The sequence below is a fragment of the Callionymus lyra genome, chromosome 2 (genome assembly GCF_982586985.1).
Source record: "Callionymus lyra chromosome 2, fCalLyr1.hap1.1, whole genome shotgun sequence".
Lineage (NCBI taxonomy): Eukaryota > Metazoa > Chordata > Actinopteri > Syngnathiformes > Callionymidae > Callionymus > Callionymus lyra.
In genome coordinates, this window is record NC_141819.1 from 5,900,518 (window position 1) to 5,924,547 (window position 24,030).

Here is a 24,030-nt window from a genome sequence, read left to right on the forward strand (position 1 = left end):
TGTCTTTATTACAGATTCACAAAGGGGATCATCCTTTTTAGGAGCTATTTCTTCAATTGAGTCTGAAATATCTACACCTAGATAGACAAATCCACATTTTGAAACCAAGAAGGGGTGACAAAAGGAGGAGTAATTCTTTCCCTCTCTGCCATAAACACTATGACAAATGTATTGTTATTTATCTTGAAACCAGAAAAAACTCCAAAGTTGTCAGTTAATTTAAGCACATTTTGTGTATTTTAGGTCACATCAGAAGAAGATAACATCGTCTGTATATAGAGCTATGTTATGTTCTACGTCCCCCATCCTGACGCCCACAATATCATTTCTTTTATGAATTGCCATAGTCTATGGTTCAATGGCGAGGGTGAATAAGAGTGGGGTCAGAGGGCAGCCCTGTCATGTACCATGACATATGTTAAAAGAAGCAGATACTGAACTATTAGTTAAAATTTCTGCCTGGGGATTTGAATAGAGAATTTTTATCCAATTAAAAAAGTTACCTTTTATTCCAAATCTTTCAAGTACAGTTAATAGATAACTCCACTGGATTCTGTCAAAAGCTTTTTCAGCGTCCAAAGACACCATTGCATCATCAGATTTAACAGATGTTTCATAAATAATATTTAAAACTCTCCTAATATTGTGAAAGCCTTGCCTTCACTTCACAAATCTGTTGTGATCAGGATGAATGATGCCAGTCAAGTGTGGTTCTAAAGATTTTACAAAGAATTTTCACATCATTATTAAGAAGGGAAATTGGTCTATAGGATCCGCAACTAGTAGATGCTTTTACCAGGTTTAATGAAAGAGTAATTATCGTAGTGTTTAGCAAGATAATTGAGGGACTCCTGAAACAAATCTAAAAGGGGTGAAATCAACTTATCTTTGAATATTTTATACACTTCAATAAGGATTCCATCAGGCCCAGGAGTTTTCCCACCTTTCAGGTTAGAAATTGTGTCAGAGATCTGATGAACTTGCAGGTCCTCGTTTAATGTGTCCTTCGAGTTCAAATCCAAGAATTTCAAGTGAGTCGAGGAAGTCTTTTTGTAAATCTGGAGCCGTGTTAGAATATTGGGACGAATATTACATTTTGGTAAAAATCTAAGAATCTGTCATTGATCTCTTTTGGATTGGAGGTTGTCACACCGTTATTCAACTGGATTGAGTTAACTGATCTTTCTGCTTGTGCTTGTTTAACTCACCAAGCTAGTAGCTTCTCTACCTTCTCACCTTGATCATCGTAGGACTGTTTTAATCTTATTAAACTTTCTGTTGCAATATTAGTTGACAGAAGATTGTTCCTAGCTTTAAATTGATGAAGTTCAGACATTAGCTGCCTGTTAAATGTTTCAAAACGATCCTCTGTGACCTTGATCAATTGAAATGGCACTGACTTGTGAACCAATGTGATGACTCCTCTCACCTGAGAGCTAAAAGAAGCAGAGAAACCCCCCCATCTTGATCTCACCCTTCGTTCATCCTCCTGAGTTATCTGCGTCTCTTGAAGAGAAACTACCTTTGCATTCGACTTTATAATATTTCTCATCACCTGTTTTAGCTTGACAAGTTTATTCAAGCCCTGCACGTTCCAAGAAGAAAATATTAATTCATGTCATGTCTAAGTGTTAATCATTTAGTTAAGTTATTCAGAGGTGAGACAAGGACCTCCAAGATTGTCCTCCATGTCTTCTTTCTCACTCATTCTCCTTCTGTGTTCAAGATCAAAGCAGCAGCAAGAACCTGCTGGACCTGGACCAAGATCTGGACCAGAACCCTGCTGTGTGTCTCTGAAGAGTGATCATTCAATGGGGAGACCGATCAACTTCAGAGGAAGTGAAGAGTCTCCAGGTGTGAGGTGAGAGTGAACAAGTGTGAGTCTACCAGGTTCATACACACGTTAAACCAGAGAACTTATCTTCACTCACATCACCAGCAGGGGGAGATAAAGACACAATTAAAAACCTCAAACGTTGCTTTCACAGTTGTAGTGCAGAGGTGGACATGTGCAGCAGTGTGAGGACATCTAGTGGTTCAGCTGGTGAATACCAGGATAGAAACAGATGAGAGTTGATCAGAGTTGTGTTTTCATCAGGATCCAGCAGGAGAAATTATATTTAAAATAAACAGTTTGGCTTGACAAGATTTAAGTTCTAATGGAGATGGTTCTGTATGTGGGTTTTAAAAGGAACCTTCTAGTTTACTTTAGATCAAAACCTTCAACACGACAAGAGTTTATTTACAGTCTGATTTCATCTCTTCTTCTCAGAGTGGACCATCAGAACTCAGAGCTTCTCATTGGTCAGCAACATCCCTCACAACTGGAAATCAAACGGCTGGTATGTTCATAAACTAGAGGAGGTCCTCATCCTAGAGGTTCCTTCTGTTCATCATCCTTCAGCTGAATCCAAGTTAAAGCTTCTGGTCTTTGTGGTTCTTGAGATGATCCACTATCACTCTGACTTTCTTCTCTGTGATTCTGTTCCAGTCACTGGAGAGAAACTTCTACAACTATATGCAGAAGGAGCTGAAGAGAGTCTGGAGGTTTGTGAGTCCAGAGACTCCACAGACTGAGGAGGAAGATGAGAAGTGGAGAAGCATCAGAGAAGAATTCATGAAGATCACAGTTCATCTTCTGAGGGACATGGAGGAGGAGGATCTGGCCGAGCGTCTGTGGAGCAGTAAGAACATGTGAACAAACATGATGAAGATGAAGAACACTTGCATCAGATCTGAAGATTTTACTCCATTTTCACCTTCTACAATCTTCTGACTCGTGTGACTTATGTCTTCATTCAGGAAGTCTTGCTTCAGAGTGTGGAGGACGACTGAAGAGGAGCCTGAAGAAGAAGTTCCACAGTGTGTCTGAGGGGGTCGCTAAAGCAGGAAATTCTGCTCCTCTGAATGAGATCTTCACTGAGCTCTACATCACTGAGGGGGGCACAGACCAGGTCAACAAGGAGCACGAGGTCCGACAGATCGAAGCAGCCACCAGGAACCAGACCAGACCAGAAACCACCATCAGACAAGAAGACCTCTTTAAAACCTCACCTGACAGAGAACGACCAATCAGAACACTGCTGACGAAGGGCGTGGCTGGCATTGGGAAGACCCTCCTGACACAGAAGGTCACTCTGGACTGGGCTGAAGACAAAGCCCACCAGAACTTCCACTTCATCTTTCCTTTCACCTTCAGAGAGCTGAACCTGCTGAAAGAGAAGAAGTTGAGTTTGATGGAACTTGTTCATCTTTTCTTTCCTGAAACCAGAGAATCCAGACTCAGCAGCTTTGAAGGACTCCAGGTTCTGTTCATCTTTGATGGTCTGGACGAGTGTCGACTCCCTCTGGACTTCCTCAACAGTCGGCGCCTGATAGAAGCTACAGAGTCCACCTCAGTAGACGTCCTGCTGACAAACCTCATCAGGGGGGATCTTCTTCCCTCAGCTCGTCTCTGGATCACCACACGACCTGCAGCAGCCAATCAGATCCCTCCTGAGTGTGTGGACATGGTGACAGAGGTCAGAGGGTTCAATGACCTCCAGAAGGAGGAGTACTTCAGGAAGAGGTTCAGAGATGAGGAGCAGACCAGCAGCATCATGTCTCACATCAGGAGGTCACGAAGCATCTACATCATGTGTCACATCCCGATCTTCTGCTGGATCACTGCCACAGTTCTGGACATGTTGAAGAGCACAGAGACAGGACAGCTGCCCAACACCCTGACTGAGATGTTCATCTACTTCCTGGTGGTTCAGATCAAAGTCAAGAAGGTGAAGTTCGACGGAGGATCTGGGACTGACACAGTTTGGGATCATAAGAGCAAGAAGATGATGAAGTCTCTGGGAAAACTGGCTTTTGAGCATCTGCAGAGAGGAAACTTGATCTTCTATAAGTCAGACCTCACAGAGTGTGACATCAACATCTCAGCAGCTTCAGTTTACTCAGGAGTGTTCACTCAGATCTTCAGAGAGGAGAGAGGACTGTACCAGGACAAGGTGTTCTGCTTCATCCACCTGAGTGTTCAGGAGTTTCTGGCTGCTCTTCACGTCCACAAGACCTTCATCAACTCTGGAGTCAACCTGATGGAATCAAAACTAACATCCAAACTGACAGAAATCGACAAAAGTCAAACAGAAAGGTTCTACCAGACAGCAATAGATGAAACTCTGAAAAGTCCAAATGGACATCTGGACTTGTTCCTGCGTTTCCTTCTGGGTCTTTCTCTGCAGACCAGCCAGAGTCTCCTTCCAGGTTTGTTGACACAGACAGGAAGTAGCTCCTGGACCAATCACAACACAGCACAGCTCATCAAGAAGAAGATAAGTGAGGATGTGTCTCCAGAGAGAATCATCAACCTGTTCCACTGTCTGAATGAAGTGAAGGACACTTCTCTGGTGGAGGAGGTCCAACAGCAGATGAGATCAGGACGTCTCTCTGATCAAATGTCTTCTGCTCAATGGTCGGCCCTGGCCTTCATCTTACTGTCCTCAGAGGAACATCTGGACGAGTTTGACCTGAAGAAATACTCAAGAAATGCTTCAGACGAGGTTCTTGAGAGGCTTCTGCCGGTGGTTCAAGCTGCAAACAAAGTTCTGTAAGTTGTTCAAACATTTCTGATGATATGAACTAAACATGAATGTTTGATTTACTCTTTGATGATTGTTGTGTTTGTCATCGTGTTTAACAAACTGATCCTAATTTAGACAAACCTTCCTCAAATATTCACACAATATGTGATTTTATGATGTAACATAAAACATTAAAAATGTAAGTTCAGTCTTGTCAAATAGAGAATTGAAAAGTAAAGATGTTACGTAGTTTATAAAAAGATCATCTTAATAAATCATTGTAATGATACACAAACAAGCGTCAACTTTTAATGAAAATGAATAATAATCAAAAGAAGATATTTCAAAGTTGAATGTGGTCAGAATGTGGGACTATCACACTAACAATTGCTTCTCAATGTTTTCTTCGCTTGTTCCCTGAATGAACTTTTGTGTTTGTTCATCTTCAACTGAAGGACATGAAACACACACACTTGAGTTCATCATTCTGCAGCTGTTGACCAATGAAATACTTGAAGACAGAAAGTCAACCACTGACACGCTATTATTCTGTAACATTTGCTATTGGTTCATCCTTCTTGGTCAGGGCCCTCTCATCCCTGATGCATTCAATTGATGTGAGACAGAGCATCAGTGATGGAAACATAGATTCTGAAAGACTCAGAGAAACACAACACAAATACATCTTAACATGTTTAAAGACCAAGAAGAGTTTTGATTCATGTTTTATGATCAGGAAAAAGGATGTCAGGTCAGCCTGGAATTGAACCTTCAACCTGTTGCCCACTGGTTCAGAAGACATTAGTAGAAACATGTGGCCTCATTAATTATACTGCGTATACACAAATGAATGTGTACGCAACATTTATTTATAGAAAATAAACTTAAGTTAGCATGTGTGACCTTCACAGCAGCTCTGAGCCTGATTTCTACAAAATCTTCATCTTAAATTCACATGAAGTTTCTTGAATGAAACAAAACCACGAAGGTTACATCAATAAAAATGCAGCTTTATTTAACTTTACTGTTTCATACAAAAGGTCAACTCTTGTCTTTTTCTCAGGAAATGTGTTCTATAAAAATAAATAATAAAATCAAAGGGGTTCGTCTTCATAATCCTCTTTGTCCGACTGCATGTATTTAATTTAAAATATTCATGTCAGGTATTACTTTAAGATTCTTTTTAAGCTAAATATGTTGATAAATGTCACTTCCTGTTGGAGCAGTTGAATCTATTTTCAGCTCATGATATTGAAAAACATTTGCTTTGTTTCTTATGCAAGTAGATCAGTGTCATCAGAGAATTGAAGGATTGAATTTAACATTTAATTTTATTAAAATGTTCTATTGTTTTAACCATAGAAATATTTTCTGAATCATTTTATTAAATAATTTGAATATATATTATATATTGGATTTGAAACACTTTCACATTTGTATATTCAATTAGAAAAGCCACTTGTCAAAAAAATATTGAATCTTGAATTTTTTTTCATTTTATTTATTACTAAAATAACAATATTAAACTATAAATAAACTCTTTCAATTCTAGTCAAATAGAAAATTGAAAAAGTCACTTGTTGATGAAACTCGTCTCTTTCACAGCCTGAGCTTCTGTTTCCTGTCAGAGAGAAGTTGTTCACTTCTGTCCTCAGTCCTCAGCTCTCCGTCCTCTAGTCTGACTCTACTGGACCTGAGTAACAACAAGCTGCAGGATCCAGGAGTGGAGCTGCTGTCTGCTGGACTGAAGAGTCCACACTGTCACCTGGAGACTCTCAGGTCAGAACATCATCTTTTCTACATCATCAAAGCTCAAATGTAAAGTCAGAGGTGGAAACACGAGTCAAAGTCTGTCATCACTTTGTTCTTCAGTGAAGCAGCTCATAGATACATTTGTATGTTTGTGTAGCAGGTAAAGATGTTACGTAGTTTATAAAAATATCATCTTAATAAATCATTGTAATGATAAACAAACAAGCGTCAACTTTAAATGAAAATGAATAATAATCAAAACAAAAGTCCTTCATATTCTTTATCCAGTGTTCTCGCGTCATCTGTCTCGTAGAAGACAAAACACTTTAGAGTGGAATCTTGAGGTTTGTCTTTAATTTGTTTTCATTGTTTGTTTTTTCCACCGTTGTTGTCTCTGTTCTTCTCTTATGGTTCATCTGTTGTTCATGAGGTCTACGACTATTTTAACAGTCGACTGGTCACCAAATATTCAACCATTAAGTCGACTAATCGCATCATTCTTACATTTTTCTTCAATTTATCATGAAGTTTCTTTAATGAAACAAAACTACTTTACTTACTTTAAGCTTCTTTTGAAGCTAAATATGTTCATAAATGTACATTGAAGCCAATAAGTTTTGTTTGTCATGTCTTTTACTGAGACTCCAATTCATTCAGCAACAGTCCAAACCAACAGTCAAAACAAACATCAACGGAGACTTAAAACATAAACAAAAAAACAGCAGATCTTTGTTCACTTAATAAGTATTTTGTACACGTCAGTATAAATGTCACTTCCTGTTGGAGCAGTTGAATCTATTTTCAGCTCATGAACTGAATATTGAAAAACATTTGCTTTGTTTCTTATGCAAGTAGATCAGTGTCATCAGAGAATTGAAGGATTGAATTTAACATTTAATTTTATTGAAATGTTTTATTTTTTTAACCATAGAATTATTTTCTGAAAAGGTTGATTCAATAATTTAAACATTGAAAGGTTGGTTTTGTTTTCATTGAATAATGGAAACATTTTTTAGACATAGAGTTTAATATAAATATATATATAATATATTGGATTTTAAACACATTTAAAAAATAAATTTAAAAGGATACTTGTTAAAAATATTGAATCTCGAATTTTTTAATTTATAATTCCATACCAGCATTTATATAATGTCTGTGTTTTGAAGAGGTAAAAAATATTTATATTTTAACGTTGTAGATTTGAAGAGGTAAAATATATATATATATATATATATATATATATATATATATATATATATATATATATATATATATATATATATATATTAATGTTGTAGTTTTGAAGAGGTAAAAAAAAAAATACAACTTTAAAATATTCTTTTATTTTAATTTATATTTTACAACTTTTTCGAGCCTTCAAAAAACAACATTTTACACATTTGGGCAACAATTTTTTAATGTTATAGTTTTGAAGAGGTACAAAAAAACTACAACGTTAAAATATAAATATTTTTTACCTCTTCAAAACTCCAGGGTTAAAATGTATATTGGATTTTAAACACTTTGACATTTTTATGAATTTAAAAGATTAGTAAGCAGACAACAAACCACAACTGAAGATCTTATCAATGGAAATAGTTGAGTTTGTCTTGAAATAAACTCTTTCAATTCTTGTCAAATAGAAAATTGAAAAAGTCACTTGTTGATGAAACTCGTCTCTTTCACAGGCTGAACAGATGTGAACTGTCAGAGAGAAGTTGTTCACTTCTGTCCTCAGTCCTCAGCTCTCCGTCCTCTAGTCTGACTCTACTGGACCTGAGTGACAACAACCTGCAGGATCCAGGAGTGGAGCTGCTGTCTGCTGGACTGAAGAGTCCACACTGTCACCTGGAGACTCTCAGGTCAGAACATCATCTTTTCTACATCATCAAAGCTCAAATGTAAAGTCAGAGGTGGAAACACGAGTCAAAGTCTGTCATCACTTTGTTCTTCAGTGAAGCAGCTCATAGATACATTTGTATGTTTGTGTAGCAGGTAAAGATGTTACGTAGTTTGTAAAAATATCATCTTAATAAATCATTGTAATGATAAACAAACAAGCGTCAACTTTAAATGAAAATGAATAATAATCAAAACAACAGTCCTTCATATTCTTTATCCAGTGTTCTCGCGTCATCTGTCTCGTAGAAGACAAAACACTTTAGAGTGGAATCTTGAGGTTTGTCTTTGATTTGTTTTCATTGTTTGTTTTTTCCACCGTTGTTGTCTCTGTTCTTCTCTTATGGTTCATCTGTTGTTCATGAGGTCTACGACTATTTTAACAGTCGACTGCTCACCAAATATTCAACCATTAAGTCGACTAATCGCATCATTCTTACATTTTTCTTCAATTTATCATGAAGTTTCTTTAATGAAACAAAACTACTTTACTTACTTTAAGCTTCTTTTGAAGCTAAATATGTTCATAAATGTTCATTGAAGCCAATAAGTTTTGTTTGTCATGTCTTTTACTGAGACTCCAATTCATTCAGCAACAGTCCAAACCAACAGAGTCAAAACAACCATCAACGGAGACTTAAAACATAAACAAAAAAACAGCAGATCTTTGTTCACTTAATAAGTATTTTGTACACGTCAGTATTATTAAAGGAATCATAACTACTTTTGTCTTGTGACAGAGAAAACACTCAGAGTGGTGACTTTGACTAACTGAACCACATTAACAAGTCATTTTTAAGTCAATTGTTTACAATAAACGACCGTTTTTACTTGAATTTAGTGTTGCAACTGTGTGAATAAAATCATTATAAAATAAAGATAAATAATACAATCATAAATAACTTAATTTCACTGACACGTATAGAAAGTATAGTTTTGTAAAAGCATCAGTAAACAGTCAAATCATATATTGATGATCATTTTAAAGACGTGGTTAAAGTCATCATGTGTGGTGGATGTAAAGAGATCAATGAAAGTTGATGTCATTTGCTGTAAGATTAACTTCAAATGTGAAGAAGATATTTCTGTTTGATTATTGATTCTTTCAGGTAGTAGATCCAGATATGAACATTTTGTTTTGTAACATTTAGGAAATCCATGTGTGGTGAGTTGTTTGTTTTTGTACAGTGTAGGCTGCCCTCATCGTGTACTGACACTATTGTTAACTCGTCATCTTCATCAGCCGCTGGTTACGACTTCTTCACCCTCATTTAGAGGATTAGCGCCCCCACAAACAGGACAGGAGAGATGAAGTATTGACGTGACAACCAAGTGTGTTGTAAGAAAATATCAATATTTGTGCTCAGGTTATATACGGGTGTGAAAACTAACATGTTGGTAAGAAATGTCTTTCTCCAATGATTTGTGAGGCTCATCTACAACTACTTCACTTCACACTGAACACATGTGTCTCCATTTCTTGTTGAATCCATTGTGCTGATGGTATCTGTGATCATTCTCCTGACATGTGACTGTTGCAACAATCAGTCTCATCAAGTTGATCATGGTTTTCAACATTTTCAAGGTCAAACATTAAGAGAGAAAAGTGTCGATTTCCTACTTTGAATATGACGTGTTGATAAATGTCACTTCCTGTTGGAGCAGTTGAATCTATTTTCAGCTCATGAAGTGAATATTGAAAAACATTTGCTTTGTTTCTTATGCAAGTAGATCAGTGTCATCAGAGAATTGAAGGATTGAATTTAACATTTAATTTTATTGAAATGTTTTATTTTTTTAACCATAGAATTATTTTCTGAAAAGGTTGATTCAATAATTTAAACATTGAAAGGTTGGTTTTGTTTTCATTGAATAATGGAAACATTTTTTAGACATAGAGTTTAATATATATATATTATATATTGGATTTTAAACACGTTTTAAAAGGATACTTGTTAAAAATATTGAATCTCGATTTTTTCAATTTATGATTCCATACCAGCATTTTTATAATGTCTGTGTTTTGAAGAGGTAAAATTTTTTTTTATTTTTAACGTTGTAGATTTAAAGAGGTAAAAAAATATATATATATACAGTATATATATATATTTTAATGTTGTAGTTTTATATTTAATAATAATATTTATATTTTACAACTTTTTCGAGCCTTCAAAAAACAACATTTTACACATTTGGGCAACAATTCTTTAATTTTATAGTTTTGAAAAGGTACAAAAAAACTACAACATTAAAATATAAATATTTTTACCTCTTGAAACTCCAGGGTTAAAATTAATATTGGATTTTAAACACTTTCACATTTTTATAATGAATTTAAAAGGATACTTGTTGATAACAATATTAAACTATATGTGAGGAAAAAACCTTTACTCAATTAAAACATGTTGTTTGTATTATTCAATTAAATTAATAAAACCTTTAATATAAAAATCATTTAATTATAAATAAATAAATAAACTCTTTCAATTCTTGTCAAATAGAAAATTGAAAAACTCACTTGTTGATGAAACTCGTCTCTTTCACAGGCTGGACTGGTGCTACCTGTCAGAGAGAAGTTGTTCACTTCTGTCCTCAGTCCTCAGCTCTCCGTCCTCTAGTCTGACTCTACTGGACCTGAGTCACAACAAGCTGCAGGATCCAGGAGTGGAGCTGCTGTCTGCTGGACTGAAGAGTCCACACTGTCACCTGGAGACTCTCAGGTCAGAACATCATCTTCTCTCTTCATGTCTGGTCCACAGTTCATCTGGTTTCTTGTCTCTCAGGAGAAATGAAGATAGAAATAAATGTCATGTTTCTAATATCTGGAGAGAAACTAGACGAGTGTCGTCTCAGCTCTTGTTTCCTGGTTGATGAAGCAACTGAGCCAGATTTCCTTGTTCGCAGACGATGTGTTGATAAATGTCACTTCCTGTTGAAGTATTATTTATTTTCAGCTCATGAACTGAATGTTGAAAAACACTTTATTTAATTTAATTTGATTAATCAAGATCAAGTTGATCACATGAAGACATTCACTGAAATACTTGTTCATGTTCCAACAATTCAGCATAAATCAATGATGTCTCACTAGTTTGTAGGAAAGTCTGTTTTTCTAAAGTAAATATTTAACAACAAACCACAACCTCAACATTGTTGTTACTCCTTCTTCATGTTTGTGTTTCTGTCGTCATGTTCAACATTTCACCCTCATTTATACCAACCTGATAAATATTCAAACAAACATGTGACCATGATCTTATGAAAGTAAATAGTTGATTGTTTTTAAATAAAGAATTGAAAAAGTCACTTGTTGATAAAACTCGTCTCTTTCACAGGCTGAGATGTTGTGAACTGTCAGAGAGAAGTTGTTCACTTCTGTCCTCAGTCCTCAGCTCTCCGTCCTCTAGTCTGACTCTACTGGACCTGAGTGTCAACGACCTGCAGGATCCAGGAGTGGAGCTGCTGTCTGCTGGACTGAAGAGTCCACACTGTCACCTGGAGACTCTCAGGTCAGAACATCATCTTCTCTTGGTTCTGATAAGTTTCTAAAAGTGTTTCTCCTTCATTTCAGTCTGTCATGGTGTCAGGTCTCAGAGAGAGGTTATTCTTCTCTGGCCTCAGCTCTGACATTGAACCCATCCCACCTGAGAGAACTGGACCTGAGCTGGAATCATCCAGGAGGACCAGGACTGGAGCTGCTGTCTGCTGGACTGAAGAGTCCAGACTGGAGACTGGAGACTCTCAGGTATGAACAGAGCAGCAGAACTCACTGACTGAACTCCAAAGATCTTCAGACTGAACATTTGATGCTCAGACTCTTCATCTGAACTGAGCACATGAATCCAAACTCTGAGTTCCTCCATGTTCTCCTGCTGGACACCAGTGGAAGCATGAAGGAGACAGTTGAGACTGAGCAGCCTGTTTATAGATCCATCTTTGTTGTCATCAACAGTCATGACTGAGTCGTCCACTGAGAATGAAACAATATTCATGAAACATCTGAATCAAATGAATCTGATCTTCTGACTCTTTCCTCCTCCAGGCTGGATGACTGTGGACCAGATATGTTAGACCTGTAAAAATAAATGGTAAGCTTGATTCCATTGATTGACTTCAACATCAAAGCTCATCTGCTGACACAGCAGTTGAAGGTCTTTGTGGACATGGACTTGATGAAGAAGATTCCAGAACAAACGTGCAGATGTTAAAGACTCACAGTTACAGTATCAAGTGAAGCTCTGATTCCAAATCTTCAAGTCCTTCAGCTCAAAACTCTTCAGGAGCTTCAACATCAACATTGTTTCAGTTTGACTGTCAGTGGAGAACAAAGAAATATTTCTGTCAAATATTTGAAATCAGACGTGAGTTTGATCATCAACTCACAATGTTGAGTCACTTTAAACATCATTTCACACATGAATCACTTCATATTGAATCATGTGTTCACTTGAACATCTTCATCACAACTAGACTAGACTCATGTTAGCTACATGCTAGTTTAGCTGCTGACTTCATCTTCAAATCTGACATCCAAGATGATTCTGGGATGTTTCAGTCACATGGTTCTTCTCTCAAGTTCTCAGAAGAATGTTGACAGAACATTGACTCGTCTCAGTTTGGATCAGTATATGATCGTCAAGACAACGTTCTTCCACCATCATCACCTCATGTCTCTTCTTCTCTCAGTCTTCACTCTCACTGGACTCACACACAGCAGCGCCTCCTACTGTCCAACGACAACAGGAACTTGATGGAGCATCAGGATTATCTGGATCATCCTGACAGATTTGAAAAGCTGCGACTGAGGAGTGACTACCACAGTGACTCTCAGAAGAAACAGAGGGAAATAACTTGAAGAGAATTACAGATCAAGCAAGAAGATGAATGTTAAGATGTTCCTTCCAGACTGTTTGATCAACTTCAAATGACTTCAATACATGATTATATTTTTACAGCTCGACTCATTCTTGAAACATCCTGACCTGAAGAGGAACAATCTATTCAAAGATACAACTAATGCTTCATTGTTTTGCTGCTCATGTGATTATATATTTTTAATAGTTGTTTTCTGAAGACGTTCCATGACAACAGTTTCCACATTGAACTGATCCTGATGCAAAGAAAGTTGTGGATTCCTGCAGTAAAGTCTTGAAATCACTTTTTAGATCCGAATTTTAAAAGTAAATCATGGAAACACATTATTTAGATGTTAAAGTTCATTGTAAAACTACAATGTTTTTTCCACAAGTGTCGGTTTATAAAAGAGGAAGCCACAAGAATGTTGTTTTACTTGTCTTGTCCACTAGAGGGTAGTCACGCTTTTGCTATGAAGCAGTGAATCAAAGAGAAACTTTTGAGACCAAAGAAGGAAAATCTCTCTTTAAAACTAATAAACATCATGTATTTAAACAAAGTAATTGAACTTTTACTAAACCTCTTCACTTTGATGTTCCCTGATCTTGTTTTCAAATAAATCCACTGGTTTAGTCACTTTCTTTTTGTTCATCTTCTGTCCAAGAGAATTCACACACACACACTTACACATGCACGCACACACTCTCTATATCTATTCCCATTAGTGGCCACTTGATGGCGCTAGTGTAGCTATTTCATTGTGACTATATTCTACCTCTAGTAACGTGATAATAATGAGGATTATTCTGAACAACACCCCATTTAATGATTATTTATAGGAAATAAAGAAGTAAATGACTTTGATGATAACTAGTTTCTCTCTATAGACTAATTATTATTTGAAAAGAGTAATTAATAAGAAAGTAATATTAATAAAACAGTTTCTTTTGAACAAAAAAGACGTCAAACATGTTTCAAATGTAACAATATACTTCTACGTATTAACGGCATCCTGGGGGTCAATGGATCAGCGTTCACGTCGTATCCTCTGTCAGTACCCGCCGAGGGAAACTAATGATCCTTCCAGCAGACTAACTTCTAAGAGACAAAGCCTGCAGGTCTTACCTATCCTACCCACCCTGCCATCTACATATGTGGGGGGCAGCCACCACCCTGACTGTGGATACCCAGTAGTGGATAGTGTTGTTGAGGCACTTTCACACTGGTCATCCAGAAACGACCTTTTTCTGACTGACAACCCAAACAAAGATTTTCTTTCCACTCATCCAGGTGAAGATATGAATCGGTAAAGCTGGTGTCGTCCAAGTTCTTGTGTTCACCGTCATAAACTGCCAGAAGAATCAACAATAGAGAATAGGAGGAGTTCAAATTGTGTAAAAGAGGTTTAATGGCATGATTAACTACATGAGAAAATTCTTAACTAATCTCTCAGAATGAAAAACTGAAACAAATGACTGAAAAGTAAAGTGAATATTGAAGTATGATGACTGGCAACATGTTTATTCATCAAATTCATACAGAAAATGTTTCTAGTATCAATGATTGCTTCAGGCTGTGTTTCCCGGTGAGGATCGATGAAAAGTTAAAAACTGAAAGAATACAAGTTAAAAAAGACTCCTGTTATAATCAAATGTGTCGTAAATGACCAATTTTCTGATTCAAACTTTTCTTGCCTGATGTCTCCTGGTTTCACTGCAGAATGTTTACAACATTAACACAAACATACTTGATTCCTCTGGGTAAAAATCATTCAGAGATTTCCTGATGTTTCTTACCACATGTTTGCTGATGACATCCAGCTCTACTGCTCTGTTGATCCAACTGAGCCCCAGAGGCTGAACAGCTTAGTCAATTGTTTGCTAGAAATCAAACAATGAGTGAAAACACTTTGCAGCTAAATGTGGAAAAAACTGAAACTTTGGTTATTGCTCCTGATGATAAGGTTCCAGGGTTGAGTCAGTACTTGGGTGACTTAGGTCAGTCTGTCAAACTGAGCCTGAGAAACCTGGGAGTTGTATTTGACAAAAACATGTCTCTTGTTCAACACTGAAGAAAACTGACCAGAAACTGTTTCAACTGAGAAAAATCTCTAAATCCATACTATTGCAACCATTTGTTTTCATGTCTAAACAAGAAGGATCTGACTCGCCTGCAGTTGATTCAGAACTCTGCAGCCAGAATTCTGACCCGCTCAAGTAGAAGAACTCACATTTCTCTGATCCTTATGTGGCGACACGAGCACGGATAGAATATTATTTATGTAGTTTGTGTGTTCAACAACGCCACCCTGGGAATTTCACCCAGAGGATATTAATATAAAGGTCAGCACATAGGTTCATTCGCAGGAAGGAGCAGAGACAGTAATTCAGAAAGAATATTTATTATTTCTATATATTAATTTACCACAATAATAAAACAGTGCTGGTTACGACTATCCTTGCTCAGGGCTGACACCTACGGTGAGAGATGTCCGACGAAAAGGGGGGATCCCTGGAAACACTATAAACAAAACCCACGTGCAAAAGAAAGGGGGGAAACACCACCACCGGGACACCAATCCGACACCGCAGTACGGCAGCTCCTGAGCAGGTAGAGAGTGAAAAGTTAACAATGAGTGACGACAATGACAAACAAAATACAAATGAATATACTTTAACTGTAAAACTAAACAAATGACAAATCAACAAAACATAGAATGATCAAAATAATCACACGGAAAGAAACAGACACAATTGAAATAAACGTAAACAAAAATGAACACAAGAACTCAAGAGTCCGGGGTGAACTGCGACACCGAGCCTCAGTCCGCTGTCGCTCGCTCGACTTAGTGCGATTAGCCAATCACACACGCTTTGTGACCCTGGTCTCGAAAAGCGCTATATAAATATTTATTACTTACTTACTTACTTACTTACACGCACAGTCGGCCGTCGGGACACAGAGGTGGTCGGGAGGGCGAATCGTTGCCACCCGATCCGTCCCAGCAGTTCCGGGTGAAGTTTAAATAAAACAACCCAAGACAAAACAGCTGCGCTAAGTGACCTAGGGGGATCAATAAAAGCAGAGTTAAAAATAAACTAAAAAACCGGAGGAGGAAAGCTCCATATGTGCTAATCACCTAGCCACATACCGATCAAAACATTCCTGGGGAGCACGGCACGAAACGGCGTCACCCACTTCGTAAAGAAGTTGCAGAGGGGAAGCAACACGCAGCCAAGCACACACCCAGAGAGGAATCTATCAAAAGGATCAATGAGCTTACCACAGAGCTGGACAGAACACCACGAGAGAACCACAGTCGTCGCTAACAGCCTACCTCTGACCCCGGAAGCGGAAGCGTAGGACGCTGATTGAGGTGGGAACTCAGCCTCCAGCCATTCAGAGCGAGGGAGAAGTGTGCGCACCGCCTCCTTTTAACCAGCAGGCTAAGACGGGATTGGCTGGAATGCCAACAACCTCGTCCTGCTACACTTAAATCTCTTCACTGTCTTCCAGTTTCTTTCAGGATCATTTTAAAATTCTGGATCTTACTTTCAGATCTATTCATGGTCAGACCTTCCATCAGTGATCTGATCCAGCCTTACACCCCAGCTCGGGCTCTGAGGTCTGTGGATCAGAATCTACTGATGGTTCCTCGCACACGATTCAGGACCAGAGGAGAGAAATCCTTCCAGGCTGTTGCTCCTAAGCTTTGGAACGTTCCTTCTTTACTCTCCTGCTTTGCTCTCCAAACCAAGGGGAGGAGGAGTCACAGAGGAGGGAAGGCGAACAGTAGCCGGCCGGCCAACTCGAGTGAGCCAAAGCATCCACGCCTAGTAGGGGGCAATCAGAGCGATTCACGGCGGTGGAGCTGTCTGATATCACTAGGACATTGGACTGTGACAGTTGGGGAGAGAGGTGAAGCAGAATGTTGTGAATTGCTTTCAACTCTATCCAGTTCATGTGTATGTACACTGGCGTAGATCTGACCTGAGATGCCTCCCCATCCTGTTAGAGATGCGTCTGTGAACACCTGAGTGTAATGAAGGACACAACCTAATTCCAAAATTTGATGTCCTGCAAAACCCGACCCTGGTCTTGCTTTGGATCTAGCTTGAGATGACCAAACCATCTCTGGAGGTCCCTCATATGCAGCAAGCCCAGCCGCACCACCTTGTGAGCTGCTGCCATGAGCCCCAGGAGGGACATAACAGCGCCTGCTGTGATCACATGACGCCAAGCTTCCAGCAACTGTGTTGTCAGTCGGAGACTTGGCAAGGATCAACCAGTCATCCAGATAGGTCAAGATCCTCACCCCACTTGCTCTCATTGGTTCCAGTGCTGCCTCCACACACTTGGTGAAGGTCCTGGGTGCCAGAGAGTAGCCGAACGGGAGTCAAGTGTATTGACACAAGTATTAGCGAAACGCAAGTATTTGACTATCGAAACTTCAAATGATGCGTTGGTCAGGTCAATAGATGTCATCCAAACCCCTGGACTTACACCTGTCAGCAGTCCTTTACTGTCAAGATCCGAAATGGGTTGGTAGCTATAAACTTGTTCAAATAGCTGAGGTCCAGTATGGGCCTCCATCCACCATTCTACTTTGGCACAAGGAAGTACCGGGAGTAAAACCCGCTCATCCTCTCTGCTGTTGGAACCGGCTCTATCACCTTCTTCAGCAGGTCTAGAGACCTAATTTTTTAGACAGGATAACTTCTACTGTTTCGCAACGTTTGTCCAGAGAATCCCTAAAAAATGCGGATGTGCACATCTTCAGGTGTGGTTGCCAGGCAGGTGTGGTATTCTACCAGTGATTTGACTCTAACCTGAGTTGAGCTGGTCTCCACTCAGTAATCAGTATGCATGAGTATATTTTATTATTGTCTTACTTTATATTTGATTATCCTTTTAGCATTCATTTAAGTATGGCATATATGTTTATAACAATTTTAATCTAACAACTCCACAATTTTTTTAATTAGTGGTTGTTCCGCAGCAACATTTTATCAATTACCTCTTTTATCAAATATTCATCATCTTACAAACAACACATCATTATCATGCACCTGCACACGCTATATGTATGACCGAAACTATAATAGTCTGCCTGCAATATGATTTTTTTTATTGTGCAACATAAGATTTGGGCCCCATTCTGAAGTAGTCTTTCATCTTTCCCTCGTCGTGCTCAGTCGTCCAGTCCATCCTCGTCATCTTCAGTTGTTCTGACTGTTCCTCCTTAGTCGGTCCGACTGTTCCTCCTCGTATTCCAGTTGGTCCTCTTCGTCCATGTCCCAAGCCCAGTCCATCTTCTCCAACGTCCTCCAGGTCCATCTTCTTCAACCTACACACAAATAACCTTCATTCAGGAGTAGCTCTGACCATGAATATTTTATTAAGGTAAAAAGAAATGGGGATTTTCCCCATGTATTTATCCGTGTGTGTTTCTTCGGATAGGGGAATGTGTTTGATGAAACTTATCTTTTGTGTACGTCTGTCTACTCATCCAGGTCAGGACATTCCCTTAACTTGATTTTTTTATATCCTCCGGTGTCGGTTATCGGGGCATCCCCCATTCTTACAACAGGACATGGTTCCAAGAATCCCTAAATTATGAACATTATTGTCACCAATCCTGTCCACTGTTCATTCATTCCATTCATACATCAACCTCCCCTAGAGGACACATAAGATCGTGTTTATGTTACCTGTCCTTTGGGCTACTGTTGTCTGGGCATCTCATAGATCACCCTGATATTTTTATTTTTTATCAGTCCAATGGACTTTACCAACACCAACGCAATGAACACACTCTTTGTGCTCACCTCGTCAAGCCTGAATACTTATGTTCTAATATCCTAAATTATTTCTTAAAAAACTTTTGATATGAAAATCACAAGCAAAAACCTTTTTTAACCGAATAGAAGTTTAAAGGCCTTGAGACACAGCGCCTATTATCGGGCGTCTGGCGCCGTCGGGCAGTCCTGTGTAGTCGATGCCTCGAGTCCCTTTGGTGTGTATTCCCCAGTCGGGAGTCGGCGTCCTCGTCGGACGAAGAGAGAGGCGGGTGCAAGCGTTCAGTCTGGAGGCGGGAGTCTGGCTCAATGGTCAATCCTATTGGTTGAGTGCTGGGTTTAGCTAGCGAATCAGCGCAGGACAATGAAGCGGTGTCCCGCTGGAACAGTTGCCTGTTGTCTCATTTAATCTAATAATTCAAATGTTCACGGGCGGAGCTCACACTCATGGGCGTTGGTTCTGGTCTTCACTTCCAACCTGGGGTCTCACCGGCTGCGTTGGTCCTTTTGTGCACATCTTCAGGTGTGGTTGCTAGACAGACACAAATGTTTATTCTACCGGTGATTTGACTCTAACCTGAGTTGAGCTGGTCTCAGTAATCAGTTTGCATGAATGTTGATTGTGTGCAGGAACAAAAGTTCTTAGCATCAAGCAGAGTATACTTTATTATTCTCTTACTTTATATTTGATCATCTTTTAGCATTAATTTAATTATAATTATATGTTATATGTTGACATCTGTCAACTTCACGACAAACGGACACTTTGTCTTTAGGAAGATCTTGAAACAGCGTGTTCTCCATGTGACCATAGTAGAGGCAGCGGAGCAGACTAGACACCACAGAGCCTCGAGGAATACCTTGACCTTGACGGTACATTCTGGAGGACAAAGAAGATTTGATCTTAGGTTGTAAAGTAAAGATGAGAAAATCAAGCCAGAAAACATGGAGGCTACAAACATCCCCTCAGAACACGTCAGTGATTCTTGACCAAGCATTTATTAAAATAATGAGTATTATTTAAGGTTAAAATTCAACATCTGTCCACAATGACAAGAACATTCTTCTGTCCACGTCTGCTTCTCTCACATCCGTCGATACTGAATCTGTCTGAGCAGAAAGAAAAGTTAAAAATGAACACTAACCTCCTCCTGTACTCAACGATGGTCCCAGACAACAACCCAGTGAAGAAGTCCAGCTGCTCTTTCACACAATCGTCTGTGGAGAAATGCTGGAAGAAATAAAGATGAAGTGACGAACACAGACTTATTGTATAGTTTCCAGATAAATGCAGCGTAACAGCCGGAGAAAATGAAAACTATGATGAAGAAAATACTTTCAAGGTCATTCTTACCTTCTCTACCAGAACAGTGTGATGAGCTTTCTTGCTTTTCTGCAGCGACGCAACAAAGTTCTTCATGTTGGCTGTTACTGCAGCTCCGTGGATGATAGTCGCCTGTTTCCACAACACAAATGAGTCGCTTCAGATACACAACGACACAACACGAAAATAAAAAGAACATTTAATGTTTATTTAATGTAGTTCTGACTTCATTGTGTTTCTGTGATCAGTAAACTCACCTCTCGCACAAAAGTCTTCCGAAGACCTTCTTCCGAGTCGGCCCAGATTTTGGCAAAAGTTCGTACGTTGAAAACCATGTCCTCGACTGATGAAAGCACTTGACCTATGACCTCTTGAAGCTTCTCGTGAGGGTCGTGACCTCCACTAACAACCGCCTTGTTCAGGTGAAAACACAAACTGAGTTAAAGGTTAAAAAATAATCTAATGTTGAAGCTTTTTTTCACTTTTGTGCTCATTTTCAAATCCATAAATATTTGGTTATAAATGTCATGTATAAACATCTTAAACACGCCTTGTTTTAATAGACAAACATCACTAAAATCAATAATGTTATATTGATTATAATCATGTTATATTTACACACAGGAAACAGTCAGAATGTTTGTCCCTCGTTACAAACAAATTAATAATTTCTCTCAAATGTAACATCATGAATAGTGTTGGGCGACTTACTTTAAAATAGTAACTTAGTTACAATTACTAGTTACTTCTTTCAAAAACAACCCAGTTTCTTTACTTTTTAACAGGGAAAGTTTTTGTAAGAGAGAAACATTTGTACAAGTGTACGGGTCAGTGTAAGTTTGGATGCTGTGATTAAACAAATCACACAAAAAGGTAAGAACAATAAATGAAAAAAACAAATAGAAATTAAATGCACTGATGGTCATTTTTGTGGCAGATGCAGATGTTCAACTCACGTATCCATTCTTCATTCACTTTTAAAGTAATAACATAGAGTTCTAACTTTCTATCATGTATGGATATAAAAAGCATCTCGTAAAAAATAGAAGTAAAAAGACGCTTTTGTTACAGCAAACCTTTACTCCCAACACTGATGATATATATATACTTAGTAACTATGGGCTTATTTTTGTCTCATAATTATGTGTACATGCACAGAGGGTGATCTGAAAATATTTAATGGTTGTACGAGCGATTTAATATTTCTAACTTGTATTTTGGCATTTACAAATACATTTTTACTTTTATATATATCATTTTAATTTTAAAAGAAAATGGTAAAACTTGAAATTCTGTGTGTGAAATTACATTCACATGTCAGATGCAATAACAAAGACTCATTTACAAGTCTTGCAAATGAAAATGATATATTTAGAAATAAAAATGTATTTTTAAATACCAAAAATACAAGTTAATAAGCGGATATCTACCAATGATCTCTTTAAATAATGTTTTAAGTCAATGTCTCCAGGTGTAGCAAAGATACCTTAACAAAGTAAAAGGGTTCGGCTCTGTTGTCCTTCAATGGCAGGAAGGAGGACAGAACTCGGTGAATGTCGCTCTTTCCCCAAACTGTGGAGCCGAGGAGAGACGGAGACTCTCGCACGAGGGCGAGCAAGACTGCATGTAAGTCGTGAAGATCCTGTGAAACTGGACATGAAGGATGAGACCAACAATAAACATCACATCCATGTGTGCAAGTGAGGATCAACAAGAGGTGAAACACATTTGTACCTGTGTTTTGACCTTCACCCCCATGACCCCAGTGATCGCTCTCATTCCACCCGTCTCTGGAACGAAGCGAAGGCGGGAGACGACGCTTGTACTGGGGAGGGACGCGACCTCGTCTGCACTCAACTCTTCCAGCTGGCATTTAGAAACGTGATTTCTAAAAGTCGCACAAACACATGAGACTTAGAGTTGTTGAGTGGAGAACGTTATAAAAGACTTCAGGCTGAAGAAAAAGGAAGCAAAAGAAGAAGAGGAAAAATAACCCACAGACATGTTCAACATTTTAAGAAGCATCTGTCTCGCCTGCAGTTAAATCAAAACTCTTCAGCGAGAATTCTGAGCCGCTCTAGTAGAAGAACTCGCATTTCTCTGATTCTTAAAACTCTTCATTGGCTGCCAGTTTCTTTCAGGATCATTTTAAAATGCTTCCTCCTCGAGGTATTTTTACGTTTCCATGAGCAGCAAGTGAACTTCACATAGTTCTCACACACAGTTTAAAACCTTTACACAGCAGACATGTTTGTTGTCGTTTGTTCCCGTGCACCTGTGCAGAGCCTGTGCAGGTGGGAAGAGGTAAAGTATGAGCCGCCAGTCATCATGTCTTTTGATCTGAAACAAACCCCAGTTCCCAGATATCTGCTGATTATGATCAGTGGTCGATTGATTGAACACAACGAGCACAGACTCAAGACTTCAAGCCTTTAAATCTTGAGATAATTGAATGACTTTCATGTCGGTCCTCGTGTACAGGACACTGTAGTTGTGACGTCATCAGCAATGTTCCTTCACTTGTGTTCACCTGAAAGCCAAGTTCTGTAATTCAGCCCAGACATCGTAGCGATAGAACTTGAGAGTTTTCTTCCGTCCGACTCTCTCAGTGGCGTAGAAGCAGGATCTGACCAAGCCAGTCACGTAACAGCCAAGAAGCCAGGCCAGGAAGTGACCCAGCAGGCGTGTGCGATATGCCAGCTCACTGGGGGGAATCCTTCCTGTCCAGGAAGAGTGAAGACAGCATGAGAGCTGGTAGGACGACCATCAGGGGCCTCATGTACTTACACTAAAAATGTACACACTGAGAAGTTCACATCAGAGACGCATCAACAATGTTTGTTGTTACATGTCTGGATATTAAAGTATTCACACACATGTTTCTCTTTCTACACACTGATGATTCTTGTTCATTTACGACAACATGATGAGTTTTATTCACGAGTGTTCATCAGTTATTTTAGACAATTTAGAAAATATAGGCTTGTTTTGATAACATATTAAAATGATCCACCAGAAGCTGAACAGGTTTGAATTGAAGCTCAGCAAGAGCAGGTTTTCCTCATGTGATCTGAGCATCTCCTTGAAAAACACACTTTCAGTATCACATGATGACTATATGTATGTAAACAGGAAACACTTTTATTCCATAAACGTAATATAAATACACATGTGTTGCACTCGTCTCACTATAAAACTATAAATCCAACAGTTCATAAAGCAAATATAAATTCAAAGGATGTTTGTCATAGTTTCAGTATCTGAGGTGTTTGACAAGACAACACACACCATCTATGAGCCCCTGGAAAGAGACGGAAATAATAATAAATGGACGACACAAGCGCTGAACATGACATGAGACTGTTAACGTTCTTGAAGTGAACAGAAATACATATTTGAAGCTGAATAAGGAGAAATGACAGCTTGGAGTGAAGGAACTGACATTTGTGGGAGACATCCTGAGCAGTGAAGGCATCAGAGCGGATCCCAGAAGAATCAACAATAGAGAATATGACGAGTTCAAAATGTAAGAAAGAGCTTTAATGGCAGGATTAACTACATGAGAAAATTATTAACTAATCGCTCAGAAACAAAGTAAAACAAATGACTGAAAAGAAAAGTAAATATTGAAGTATGATGACAGGAAACATGTTTATTTGTTAAAAAAGAAACAGACAGAAGATGTAATGTAAACAGCAAATGTTTGTCTGATATCAATGATGGACAGATATGTTGTTTGTGACTCTGGACAGTAGGGGGCGATGAGAGAAACAGAAAGAACGTGTTTAGATGTATGGAATACCAGAAATACACATTTATGCATGTATTT

General features: G+C 38.6%; 1 protein-coding gene and 1 long non-coding RNA gene across 2 annotated transcripts in view; both read left to right on the forward strand.

The window, feature by feature from the left end:
* LOC148085161 (NLR family CARD domain-containing protein 3-like) overlaps positions 1-24,030 on the forward strand; it is a gene marked incomplete at its 5' end in the record, with an annotated part of 350,040 nt that overhangs the window by 40,771 nt on the left and 285,239 nt on the right. The window lies entirely within an intron of this gene.
* Positions 1,674-24,030, forward strand: part of LOC148085163 (uncharacterized) — a 38,897-nt gene continuing 16,540 nt past the window's right edge. The window contains exon 1 of the long non-coding RNA XR_015710484.1: positions 1,674-1,861. This is a non-coding gene — a long non-coding RNA (uncharacterized LOC148085163). The remainder of the gene's footprint in view (positions 1,862-24,030) is intronic.